Genomic DNA, 13,321 nt, shown 5'->3' on the forward strand with positions numbered 1-13,321 from the left:
GTGGGTTTTGAGGTGAGAGGAATCTGTTGGACCTTCTGGAACCGTATAGACAAAGAGTATGTGGCTTCAGGCCTTTCATACGAAGGAAAGCTTTAAGCAATAGCATAGTGACAGTTAATAGAGTATGCTAATTAGACTTCTCCATTTTATCTAGATATGCCTAGGCTTCGAAGTGGATATATATATATATAATATACATACTTCATATATAAATACAGATATATATTTAAGAAAATTATATAGTTCTAAATTGGAAACCATCTTCTTAATGATTTAAAAATCTCAGTCTGTGTTTTCAAAAGATTATTAACAGATGAATTTAGATTACCAAAAAAATTATGAGGGAACATATTTCATGATATGTTCCCTCATAATTTTATATTTATTTAATCTTAGGGCTAAATCAAGGAAGCTAAGGGGGAGAAAACTAAGAAAAAGAAAAGTGAAGGAACAACAACAGAAACCCTCTATTACATTTCACTAAGGGTATTGTTATCAAGCTTGTGGCATTTACAAGCAATTTAAAATAGAATGAAGTATCTGTACTGAGTTCCTGAAAAAAGAATAAAGATCCATTGAGTATCTTCAGGGATTTTTCTTTTCCCTCTTATGTAGGTGAATGTAAGGTGTCTAAGGAATAGCAGAATGGAGGTTGGACTGAGACACAAAATGAAATTGTGATTGATGAGGATAAGCAAACACAGGAGATGTTAGTAGAGAAATCATTGATCTTAATTTTGTAGTGTTGAAATTTCATTCTCTGAAAGAGGTAGTTTGAAGAGATAGTGACTATCTCCCAAGGAGAATAAAATATGGGAGGGAAATGAGCATGGACAAAATATAGAAGAACAATATTTGCCAGATTTTTTAAAAATCGTAAATGTCTGAATCGTTGCTTCGATCAGCTTTTTGCTATGCAATAACATCTAGTCTAGAAATGTTTGCCTTTTTTCGGTTCATTATAAATAGTCAATGTAACCTTTCTGGGCAACTGAGTTTTGTGCTGTCTGGCCTACTTCCAGTTCTAGATGATTCAGCAACACCAGTGTTGATAGAATGGTGCTTCATAGTATCTCGCATAATGAAAAGTACAGATTGACCAAACACAATGAATATTGGTGGTGGTGACATGAGACTATGATAGATTTTCCTTTTTATTTCCTCTCTTGTTAGTCTTTTTCTGTCCTTCTCATTTCAAGTTTCCTCTTTTCCAGGCAAGTTGAATATCCATGGTGATTTAGTCATGTTCCCGCCTCACTCCTACACTGCTATTCATTACATTTTCATTTATAGTTTGATTTAGGAGCATACTTTAAAGATTTATTTGCATAGTGCATCAAATTTTAAATAAAACATGTTGTTGAATTCTAAGTTGTATCTCTAATATTCAAGTTATATCATTAATTCATTAGGTTTGTCACTGAGAGATGAATCATACAACTAACTTCTTCAGTCATATAGCTGATTTGAATCCATATTTTAATATTTCAACATAAATATCTCTGTTAATAATGACAGTTTGCTTGTAAGAGCTGAGTTTATATGTTAATCTATAGTCTTCCTATTTCTAACTATATTCTATACTCCAGTGTCACATTAAAAAATAACAGGACCAATATAGATTTATATTCTCAGAAGCTATTTTGCATCTGTCATTTGGTCATTTATCCATCCATCCATCCATCTATCCAACATTCATTGGATGGATGTCCACTGTTAAATATGCTGGACACTGGACTCATGATTGTACAAAAAACCATCATAGTCCCTGTTGCTATGTGGGCTGCTAATAGTAAAATACAAAAGACAGTACTGGTAATAGATCTGAACCCCTAGTGCCCCTACTTTAATCCCTGTTTTTAGAGGGCCACACTCAGGATCCCCTTTGGTCTGTCTCTCTTAAAAGGATGAGGAGAATAAAAGGCCAAATGTAAGGAGCTACACATTTAATACATATAAGATCATGCTTTGGGCACCTGGGACTCCAGTATATCCTGCTCAAATGACCTTAAACCTTGCTCTACTGCCTGTTGGAGCCTTTTTCTTGGATCAGTACGCTAAAGGTTCACCAAGCACCCAGTGCTGTTTACACTCCTAGGCCTGAAGATGTTCACAGGCCATGGATTTGCCCTCGAGGTTCCTTATAGTACAAGATGATTGCAGGAATAAAAAGAATGAGGCAGATCATTGGCTTGAAGCCTTTATTTGCTTTCTGGTCCCAGGCCCTACGAATAATGGATAATAAGTAAGACGATTTATATAGAAATATGAAAGTAATAACATAAAATTATTAAAACTGATATTATGTACAGACAAGGCTATTTGTAACTGGTCTATGGTAGATTTATTCTTATTTCCGGAATAACAAGAAGTCTGGCACTGACCCTTGGCCAAGATAGGGATGCAGGGTACACATAGTGATTTATGATGTGCTATAAAGTTCAAGACTCCCCTGAAGGCATGCTGTAACATTTTGTTTACATCGTTTATTAAAATGTTATAGGTTAATAGTTGGCACCTGGTTTAACCAGTTCCACAACCTAGCTTTAGCTATGTGACCAGTCAAGAATAGTGAATTTGTGCCTTAAGACAGAAGTACATGGATGGATCATGGTAATTTGTAATCTGAAGATGAAGAGCTCAGGGATTAAGGTAGGGTCCCCAAGTGTGCAGAGGAGCTGCTTCGGGATTTCTCAAACCACCGATGTTCATTTGCCTGTATTTTCTTTATCCTGCTGTACTATATACTTTACTTATCTTAAAGCCTTATATTAATATATTTTATACAATCTTTTGAATCCTTTCAGTTATTTGACTCTCTGTAATTCATCAACTGTAAATGCTATAAAAATATAATGAGTTGGGATAGAGGATAATGGGAGGAATAGACACTGTTTTAGTTTGAGATCAATGTAAGGTCTCTTTGAGGACATAGTTTTTAGCCTGATAATTGAGGATAAAATTGAGCTCCATATTTTCTCAAACATGGAGAAAATAGAGAAGAACAATAAATTGTTGTTTGAGAAAATAGGGAAGAACAATAAGATATTTTGAAGCCATTTCCAATTTAGAATTTGTTTTGCTCGTTTTGAGATGGAAGATAGACTGATCCAACAAGTTGACTTTCTAAAAAACAAATTCTAACCTGTCCCTTTGTACTTCAATTGTTAGTATCTATAGTTCATAAAAGGGACACTTGATGGCTATCTAGGCCATCTGAAGTGAGGACAGTTAGCAGCACATGTCTATTCCATATAGAATCAAAGGGAATAAAACATGAAGCAAGAAACCATTTAAGAATTTAAGAACTGTCTAATAGAGAGCACAGGAATATCTTTTACATGGGTTCAGTTTTTAAAGTGTTATTTGGAATTCTTATATGAGACAGTGCCCATATCTCACATTGAAGATAGTTTACTAGGTCCTATCTTATCCTTTCCTGAGAAGATTTATTGAAGTCTGATGTAAATAATTTCTAGTCTTATAAAACTTTAGATGTGATTTATGATTTAATGATATTACAGAACAGTCTAGAAGTATACTAAATGTTACAGTTATAGACTTCATATTTACTTTTTAGTATTAACACTTTCTTGAGTACTATAATAATAAAAAAGTTTTAAAATAGCTCCATTTAGATACATATCAGAATATACACTAGATTTTTTCATAAACCTTTTTTCCTGATTAGAAATAACTCAGGTAACAATAAAAATAAGTAACATTTTATTGCATATAAAGATGCATAGCAAGAGATTGACCATCAAGGCTGTGCATAGAGTGAACAAGGTATATTAGTCCGAGTTTTCCAGAGAAACAGAACCAATAGAAGATACATATGTCTAGAATGAGAGGAATTGGTTCACACAGTTATTGAGGCTGAGAAGTCCCGTGATCTGTTGTCTGTAAGCTGAAAACTCAAGAAGGCTGTTGTTGATGTAGTTCCAAAGTCTGAGAGCCAGAGAGCTGATGTTGTAGACTGCATGCTAAATCTGAAGACCTGATAACCTGGAGTGCCTAGTGCAGAAGATTGATATCTCAGCTCTAGTCAGGCATAGCATGATATCAACATTCCTTCACATTTTGTTCTAGTCAAGCCCTCAATGGATTAGACAATGCCCACCAACATTGGAGAAGGCCATCTGCTTTACTCATCCCATGAGCCAGTCAAGCTGACACATAGAATTAACTATCACAAGTCCATCTACTGCCAACTTGACACACATATACATCTCTTTAAACCATACCTAATCTCAAAATAATGACAATAACAAGTTCAAAATGTTGCCTAACATGCTACAACTATCCCGTGTACAACCAAAAAATGCAGTAAATCTTTCCCTAGTAGAGGAAATAAAGTCCTTGAGTAATCTTTACTCTTTTCCTTAATATCGTATAACTTAAATAACAAAGTTATTTAGCAACACTTAAATACTATAAAGTCAATACGTTTTTTATAATTTATTTTAAATTACAATTGACATACAATATTATATTAGTTCCAGGTATACAGAATAGTGGTTAAGCATTTATATACCTTAAACAGTCATCACCCCAATAAATCTAGTACCCATCTGGCACCATACATAATTATTAAAATATTATTGGCTGTATTCCGTATGATATACTTTACATATCCATGACTATTTTTATAACTGGCAATTTGTACTTCTTAATCCTTCTCACCTTTTCACCCATCACCTCAAGCTTCCTTCCATCTGGCGACCATCAATTTGTTCTTTCAATGAGTTTGTTTCTGTTTTATTTATTTTGTTTTTTAGATTCCTCATTTGAATCAAATCATATGACATTTATTTTTGTCTGACCTATTTCACTTAGCATAATACCCTCTAGGTCCATCCATGTTGTTACAAATGGCAAGATTTCATCCTTTTTTATGGCTTAGCAATATTCCATTATATATATATGTAACACTTCTTCATCCATTCATCTATCAGTAGACACTGAGGTTGCTTCCATAGCTTGGCCATTGTAAATAATGCTGCAGTGAACATAAGGGTGCGTATATCTTTTTCAAATTAGTATTTTGGATTTCTTCAGGTAAATACCTAGAATTGGAATTGCTTGATCATATGGTAATTCTATTTTTAATTTTTTGAGGAAACTCCATCTTATATTACACGTTAAGGGAATAAGAGAAGGAAGATAATAAAAATATCTGATATAAATATTTATATATTTTATTTGTGTTTATACTTGTGTGTATGTATGTATATGTGTGTATATATATACACATGTATATTTGTACTTATTTATATATACAGGCATACCTCAGAGATATTGTGGTTCTGTTCCAGGCACCACGGTAAAGTCTGTATGACAATAAAGAGTTGTAATCTTTTTGCTAGTGAAGGATCATGCCTTCAATTTGTAAAAAATGCAGCATCTGTGAAGCACAATAAAGTGAAGTACAATAAAACAATGTATGCCTGTGTATTTGTGAGCATGTGTGACAGCCACACACACAGACATGTTCACAACAAAATAAGGAGGAATACTTATTACAATTTCAGTTCTTGTTTCTGTAACTGGTTGTGTGGTTATTACTGGTGTTTGTAACTTTCTTCCACCATCTATTCTGTCTACCCTTTGCCTTCTGCAAATACCTCAGCTGGACGTAATGATTCTTAACCTTGTTGAAGGATTCAAACCTTCATTTCTGACTGCTCAGTTTCCCTCTGGTAGTCAGGATCAGTCACACCAGCCCGCACAGTAACTCTCTTCTTCGATTGTTGATTCGGAGACATGAAGAAACCAAAGTGACTGAGTGGTAATCTTAACTTTCAGTTTAATGAAATCATTGCTGTGTCTCCTGGTTGAAGCATTCCTCCTTCTAGACCTAAGACCTTTAGGCCAGCAGAACACAAACTATTGATTCCCAGACCTGGGAATCTGGCTATGGGAGAAATAGCTCCATATAATAAGTATTGATTCAGAGCATATACAGCCTTATGGAGAACCTGACCGCAGTCTTCTAAGATATTGCCACCTAGCTGGTGCTGTAACTTAGTCTTCAAAAGGCCATTTCACCATTCTCTCAAAATAGCTTCTTCAGGATTGCAGCGGGGGCACATAGTAAGACCAGTAAATTTCATGAGTATGAGCCATTGCTGCCCTTCTTTTGCTGAGAAGTGAGTTTCTTAATCACAAGAAATGTTGTATGCAGTACCGTGATGGTGGATGAGGCATTTTGTAAGTCCTCAGGTGGCAGTTTTGTTAGAAAAATTACGTGCAGGTAAGGCAAATTCGTATGCAGAATAGGTATCTATTTCAATAAAAATAAAATACTGCATCTTCCATGATGGAAGCAGTTTAATGTAATCAACTTGCCACCAGTTATCTAGCTGATCATCCTGGAGAATGGTGTCATATCAGGGACTTGGTGTTGGAAGATTGGTCACTCAGCAGTGGCTGTGGCCAGGGCAGCCTTGGGTAGTGGAAGTCCATATTGCTGAGCCCATACATAACCACCATGCCTGCCACTATAGCCACTCTCTTCATGAACCCACTTGGCGATGGCAGGGATGGCTGGGGAAGGAGGCTGACTGGTATCTATAAAACAGGTTACACTATCCACTTGATTATTAAAATCTTCCTCTGCTGAGGTCATCCTTTGGTGAGCCTTCACATAGGACATGAATTTCTTCAAGTTTTTTGCCCATCAAGAGAGGTCTATCTATATACTTCTCTCCCAGATTTCTTTGTCACTCATTTTCCAATTATGTTCCCTCTATACCTCTGTTGATCCAGTCAAACCATTAGCCACAGCTCATGAATTAGTATATAATCACACTATCTGGCCATTTTTCTTTCAGGCAAATTGAATGACCAAATGCTCTGTTTAAAGTCCTGCCCACTTTCCTTTAAGGATGTCTCAGAGAGGAACTGCAATGCTGCAGTTGTTCACTTTTGGGTAGTGCCTGCATATCATGCAGAATTATCAGAAAACCAGACTCAACTTTTTTTTTTTTTTTTTTTGATCTTTTAACTGTTGCTGGGAAACTCCACATAAGGATCAGATAACACCCAGTTTATAATGGGCAGCTCAGTTCTCATGGTAGCTTAGTAAGCATGGTCAAGTATGTAGTCTCTACAAAGGTTCAGTAGCAGGCAAAGAGCTTTTTCTCAAAATGAGAATAGTTATCTGCAAAGGATGGTAGGACCTTGCTCCAAAGTCATAAGGATCTTAGCTGCAGGTCACTTATAAGAGCCTGCCAAAGGCCCCCCAAAGAGTACCCACATCTGCCACTGGTATTTCAGGCACCATTGGGTCTATTGGATCATATGACTCAAGTGGCAGAGCAGCTTGTACAGCAGCCTTGACTTGTTGCAGAGCCTTCTATTCTGGGCGCCACTCAAAACTAGTAATTTGGGGAGTCACTTTGCAAATGGGCCACAGTAACACACCCAAATGAGGAATAAGTTGCTTACAAAAATTCAAAGAGGCTCACTAGGCATGTGCCTCTGTTTTGGTTGGAGGGGGCAAATACAACAACTTACCCTCCACCTTAGAAGAGATATCTCAACATGCCCACTGAGCCCTAGAAGTTTCACCGAAGTAGAAGGCCCTCTAATTTTTCTTGGATTTATTTCCCAATGTTAAGCAAGTATCTTACCAATAAGTGTAGAGTAGTTGTACTTTTTTGCTCACTAGGTCCAGTCACCATGATATCATCAGTGCAATGGACCGGTTTGATACATTGTGGAAGAGAAAGGCAAACCAAAATCCCTGCAAACTAAATTATGAAATGGAGCTTAAGAGCTGATATGCCCCTGAGATAAGACAGTGAAGGTATATTACCAGCTGAATACACATTGATTCTGGTAGACCTTATTGGCAAGGATGGCGGAAAAGTAATTTTTCACAGCAATAGCTGCGTACCAGGTATCAGGGGATGTGTTAATTTGCACAAGCAATAAAATCACATCTGATATAGCCACTGCAATTGGAGTCTCCATCTGGTTAAGCCTACAATTATCCATCATCTTTCTCTAAGATAAATTTGTCTTCTATATAAGACAAATAGGTGAACGGAATAGGGATGTGGTGAGAATCACCACCTCTGCATTCTTCAAGTGTTTGATGATGGCATTCATCTCTGCAATCCCTTCAGAAATGTAGTATTGCTTTTGATTTTCTGTTTTCCTATGTAGAGGAAAGGTGTAGTGGCTTCAGTTTGGCCTTTTTTACCCTAATAGCCCTCATTCCACAGATCAGGCAACTAATACGGGGAGACTGACAGCTGCTGAGTATATCTGTTCCAATTACAGCCATATCTCATTATATTGCACTTTGCTTTTATTGCACTTCATGGATGTTTTTTGTTTTTGTTTTTGTTTTTTTAAACAAATTGAAGGCAAGGTCCTTCACAAGCAAAAAGGTTACTACTCACTTTATTGCAATACATGCTTTATTGTGGTGGTCTGGAACTGAACCTGAAATGTCTCCGAGGCATGCCTGTATGCATTCTAGAAGTGGAGAAATAACCACAGGATGGGTTCAGGAACCCGCTTTGTCCCTGTGAGATGGACCTTAGCTAAAACTGCATTGATCACCGTTAGCCCCTTCTTACTGATGTGCCACAGTGACATGTGAAGTCCTTTGGAATCAGTGTCAGTTCAGAGCCAGTTTCCTTTAGTTCCTGAAAGTATTATTTTCTTCTTCCCAGTGCAGTTATCCTGGCAGAAGACTGTTGGTGTCTTTGTGGAAGGCTGGGAGAAAGATTAATAGTATTCTTTTTTGGTGGTGTATCAAAGTCTTTCCTCAAGGGGACCCAGCCTCCCCTTCATTCAAGAGATAATGGGTCTGTAAACTGGCTGAATTCTGGAACTTTTCTACTCACACAGATCAAATAAGAATTTAGTGGGCTTCCTCATTTTGCTAGTTCACAGCACAGCGTAAAAATTTCATATGTGCATTTCTCAAGGACTAGAGCTTCTTTGAAGGTTACCATAGTAAATAAAGATCTACTTGCCCACATCCAGAGGGTCCAGAAAATGTCCCTTTCACCAAAACTGTGAGAAGTAAATTGGTGATAGGAGCCCCATTATTCCTGAAGAGCTCTGCAATTACTCCTCTGTCCCAACTTTACAGCAGGAACTACAGCCACTGACTTGGGAACCTTAAATGCAATGGGAGTAATCGAATCTTGGTGCAGAAGGAGCTTGTGGTGGCACTTGCCAAAGGCAAGATGGATGTGATAACCATAATGGATAACAGTTAAAGCAGCAATCAAAGTCATCTCACCCAAACAGCCCCATAGTGTTGGCTAATTGATCATGGTGTTTCTAGAAGTGAAACAGATAGGAAGCCTAGAATTGAGCCAGTTTACAGACCCATTATCACCTTTCTAAAAACTTCATTTTATTCAGTGAGTGGTGAGGCCTACTGGGCAAGTTTGGCTGGTTTGCTTTATTTTTTCTTTAGTTATCTCCATTCTCTGACTCTGAACCAGTGTCCCTGCTGAGAAGAATCCTATGCTCATGGAGTTTTGAAGCTCCATGAGTTTTGTTTCTGAGAATTCGGAGGCTCCTTATATGTTTTCTCCATCCCCAGATCTGTAGTTAAAGGGTTCAGGCTGCTTTGCTTACATCTAGTGCCTCATTAAAGAGGATCTGCCGCATTTACAACAAAAGGACATTTATCATTTCTCCACCTCTCAAGCTTTCTCTTTAGGCTTCAGAAATTGAAGAAGGGGAATATATTTTATTAACTAGACTCTCAATTTTTTTTATGGGAGGAGGTTCTCACATATTACATAATATGACTATATTTCATGCTATTTTTAAATTTCTTCCACTATTAGCTTTATTAACTACATAAAGGGACTATTAATTATACTTAATGTAAAATTAATAATAATTCAGTTTTGTTGATTTGATTTCACTGTATTTTGACTGGTGCTGATTTCTGAATGCAACACTCAAAGGGTCATTGATAGAATGAACAAAGATAATTTGTATTTGTTGCTGCCTAGAATTTTAATATGTTCAGTGGGCATTGTGTAACTCCATGATAACCACCATTTTTTGAATTTCATTTTTTCTTCCTTTAGTTCACAAAATATTAAAATGCAAGATTCCCAGCTGATTTCTTAAGTAACCAATGCCTGTTCCAGCTCATGGATATGGCTACAGGATATTGTTCAACTTGTCCTAGCTGAGCCACACAAATACCAATGATGGGATAGTTTCTTTTTCTTGGAATAATTCTGAAATTCTCAGGGATCTATTTTTTACAACTTAAAAAAGTAACATTTTTACAAAATGTGAATCTAAGAATGTGGGGAAAGAAGAGAATGGGCGGTAGAGAAATGGAAAATAAAGGAAAGTGGTCTAGAACATCTAGGAAATGTTAGTTTCTGTAGCTCTAATAAATGAAATGCATGTTAAAGGAAATATAACTAGTTATGTATAGGCTTTTCTGCACAGGCTTTTCTGAAGGATGATGCTGTTAAATTCTATATATCAGAGTGAAAAGAACATGGACTCCGAAACCAGAGTGTTAGACTTTAAGTCCCTGCTCTATGAAGTATCAACTGCAATTTTTGTGTCTCAGCTTTGTCAACTCTAAAATGAGGATATTATTAATGCTTGACTCAAAGAACTGTTGTGAACATTAGATGAATTAGATGCTTGGATATATGTAAAGTGTACAGAAAGTATCTGGCATATGATAAATACTATATTGGCTATTAATGCAGGAGGTTTGGTGGAATTCTTGGGCTGCTATTCTTTATTGCACATGAGTTATCACTCTCCTGCTACATTTCTCTCCTCTATATTTTAGGGCCACCTCTTATGCTCACCAAAATGTACCTTGTAGCTTGCATCATAATTCTTAAAGGTGTACTCTGTGATGTGAGTTGAAAGAAGGGAAATCAATTCATCTTTGTGATCTGCTTCTCTTTTTGTACATTTCTAAATATGAAGAAACATAGTCTTTAGATAATTTGCTTCCATTGCTGTGAACTGAAATTCATTCTATGTTTTTTTTCTTTGTACTGGTTCAGCTTTTAGGAGTTTTTGTTTTTGTTTTGTTTTTATTTTTTGGTTTGTATCAAGGAGACCATATTATAAAGGCTGGTCATCTTTGGATTCCCCATATTGTATTATTTTGTTTTTTTATTAACCACTTATTGGTAATTAATAATCTTAATCACCTCCTACTTAGTGCAAAATGAGTTTTCATGTTAGGAAGAAAAGCTATTTTATACTGCTAACCTATGAGATAAACATTAACTTATGATAATGTTCACATATATGATATATATAAGACTTAAGATAACTTTTGCTAATTTATTAATTTTTCAACATGGTTCATTTCATCATATTAATGAAAATAGATGTTTGAAATTATTTTGGGATATTAAGTAGTGCTTTTTTATAGTCATCTTTAAAAATACCATATTATTCTTTAAGAGAAGCAACAAAATTATTTGTACTTTTGTAATCATATCTGGATATATTGAGGTTTGAGTTATAGAACAATAATTCATGCCTTGTTCATCTAATGACACTCAGCTTGAGGCCTCCCTCCTAACAATGCATAAAGTATTTGGCCCATAACTTATATTCTGCTGAGTCTTATTGCTTTTTTTCTCAATATTTTTTGGATCACCCTCCAGTCACCAGAAACATTAGAGACTCCATGGAAACTTTTTTGTCTGATGTTATTTCTATTTGAATCTGCTTTGGCATGTTTAAATATTGTCCACAAGGAAATTTAGATAGTTTGGACAGTGAAAAAAAGAATGGCTTTAGCAAACAATATTTTGTCACAAATATCTTTCTTCCTCTCTCTGAAAGTAGACAGTGGTAGCAGTAGTTAATGAGAAGTGAATTTAGTGAAAAAAAGGGAGATGAAAGTAGCTGTTCTAATCAAATTCTGTCGTAATTTCTCAGGTGTTTGGAATTTATGACACACCATTCAGCAAATCTCCAGTGATACGTTTCTGTAACAGGAGTTGTAAATCCATTGGCAGTTTCATTAATCAGACAAAGAGCTGTGCAGTTATTGAAATAACTCTTCAAATAACTTGCCATGCAATGACATCACTCCTAAGAGAAGTGCTTTAACAATTGATGAGTTAGCCCTGATAAATTAGCATTTCTGGCATTGAAAAATCATTGTCGGGCATTCCATGATTCTGAGGAAGCAATTCCTGGAGTTGTTTCTCCTTATAAGATTTAAAAAGTGGTGATGATCAATACTTTGCTCATTTTACATGTGAGGAGAAATGTGCTGGCATTGCATCTATCCCTGTTTACACTGTGGTTCCTATTTTAACTTTTAAGGTGTTTGAAAAAATTAAAACTGATAATTTAATTGCTTTAATATTTTTTGAGTGCCTTTTAGAACATGTGAATTCAAGGCTGCTAGGCAGTTGGAGAATATATGTAAAATAAATAAGAAGTAAGACATGCCACCTTATCCCAAGTAGTTCATATCCTACCCTTCAGAGGATGATGTGGTCCAATTGAGTAAATGCTATTATAGAGTTTGTTAAAAGTGCTAGGAGATAATAGAGGAAGGAGAAACCAAGATTGAGGATGACAACGGCAGAGTCAGTGAAGTCTTCCAAAAGAAGTGGATTTATATTAAATCTTAAAAGAGAGATGAGGAAGAGTTCAAAAAATAAAGACAATATATTAGGTAGTTAAGTGAAAAGAGAATTGCAATGGGAGTTGCGGGAGTTAGGACATCTCTGTTCTACCTCAACATTTCTGATACTTTGAATACATCAGTTTGCCTCTGAATCTTGATTTTCTCACTTGAAAAATTAATAATACCTTTCTATTTTATGGTGAAGTCCCAGATTAAATTTAAAAGTTGAAACAGAAGATTGTTGCCTGGGAAGAAAAGCTAAACTAAAAATGTTTACAATGAATTTTTATTTTTTATTAATAATTGTGTCTTGGAAGACTACAAAGACAGAATTATGATATACTTCTAATATATAGAGCAAAATTGTGTGTCAGTGATATTTATCTGAAGTAAAATACTTTTCTGTAGTTATTTGTGTCAATATATTCCTTTTGAATACCCAATGTATTCTATCTTAGGCTCATGATTTAGATTGCAAAGGACCACAGTTATAGTCAATAAACTAAAGACATAATAGTAAAATAAAACAAATTCCAAAATACTTAATAAAACTTAATACTTCATCTCCTCTTTTCAATTCATCCCTTAAGATCCATATTATTTTTAATACTTTGAGTCTAATAGTGGAAATATAGATTAAAGGAAAACTATATTTTATTATAATTTATGGATTTGGTGATTCAGGATGTTGCA

General features: G+C 35.6%; 1 pseudogene; it reads right to left on the reverse strand.

Annotated features, from left to right (window-relative positions):
- Nucleotides 1-5,666: 5,666 nt before the first annotated feature.
- Nucleotides 5,667-8,518, reverse strand: LOC120603821 (uncharacterized; annotated as a pseudogene).
- Between the last annotated feature and the right edge of the window lie 4,803 nt (nt 8,519-13,321).

Source organism: Pteropus medius, unplaced genomic scaffold (genome assembly GCF_902729225.1).
Source record: "Pteropus medius unplaced genomic scaffold, Ma_sr-lr_union100, whole genome shotgun sequence".
Lineage (NCBI taxonomy): Eukaryota > Metazoa > Chordata > Mammalia > Chiroptera > Pteropodidae > Pteropus > Pteropus medius.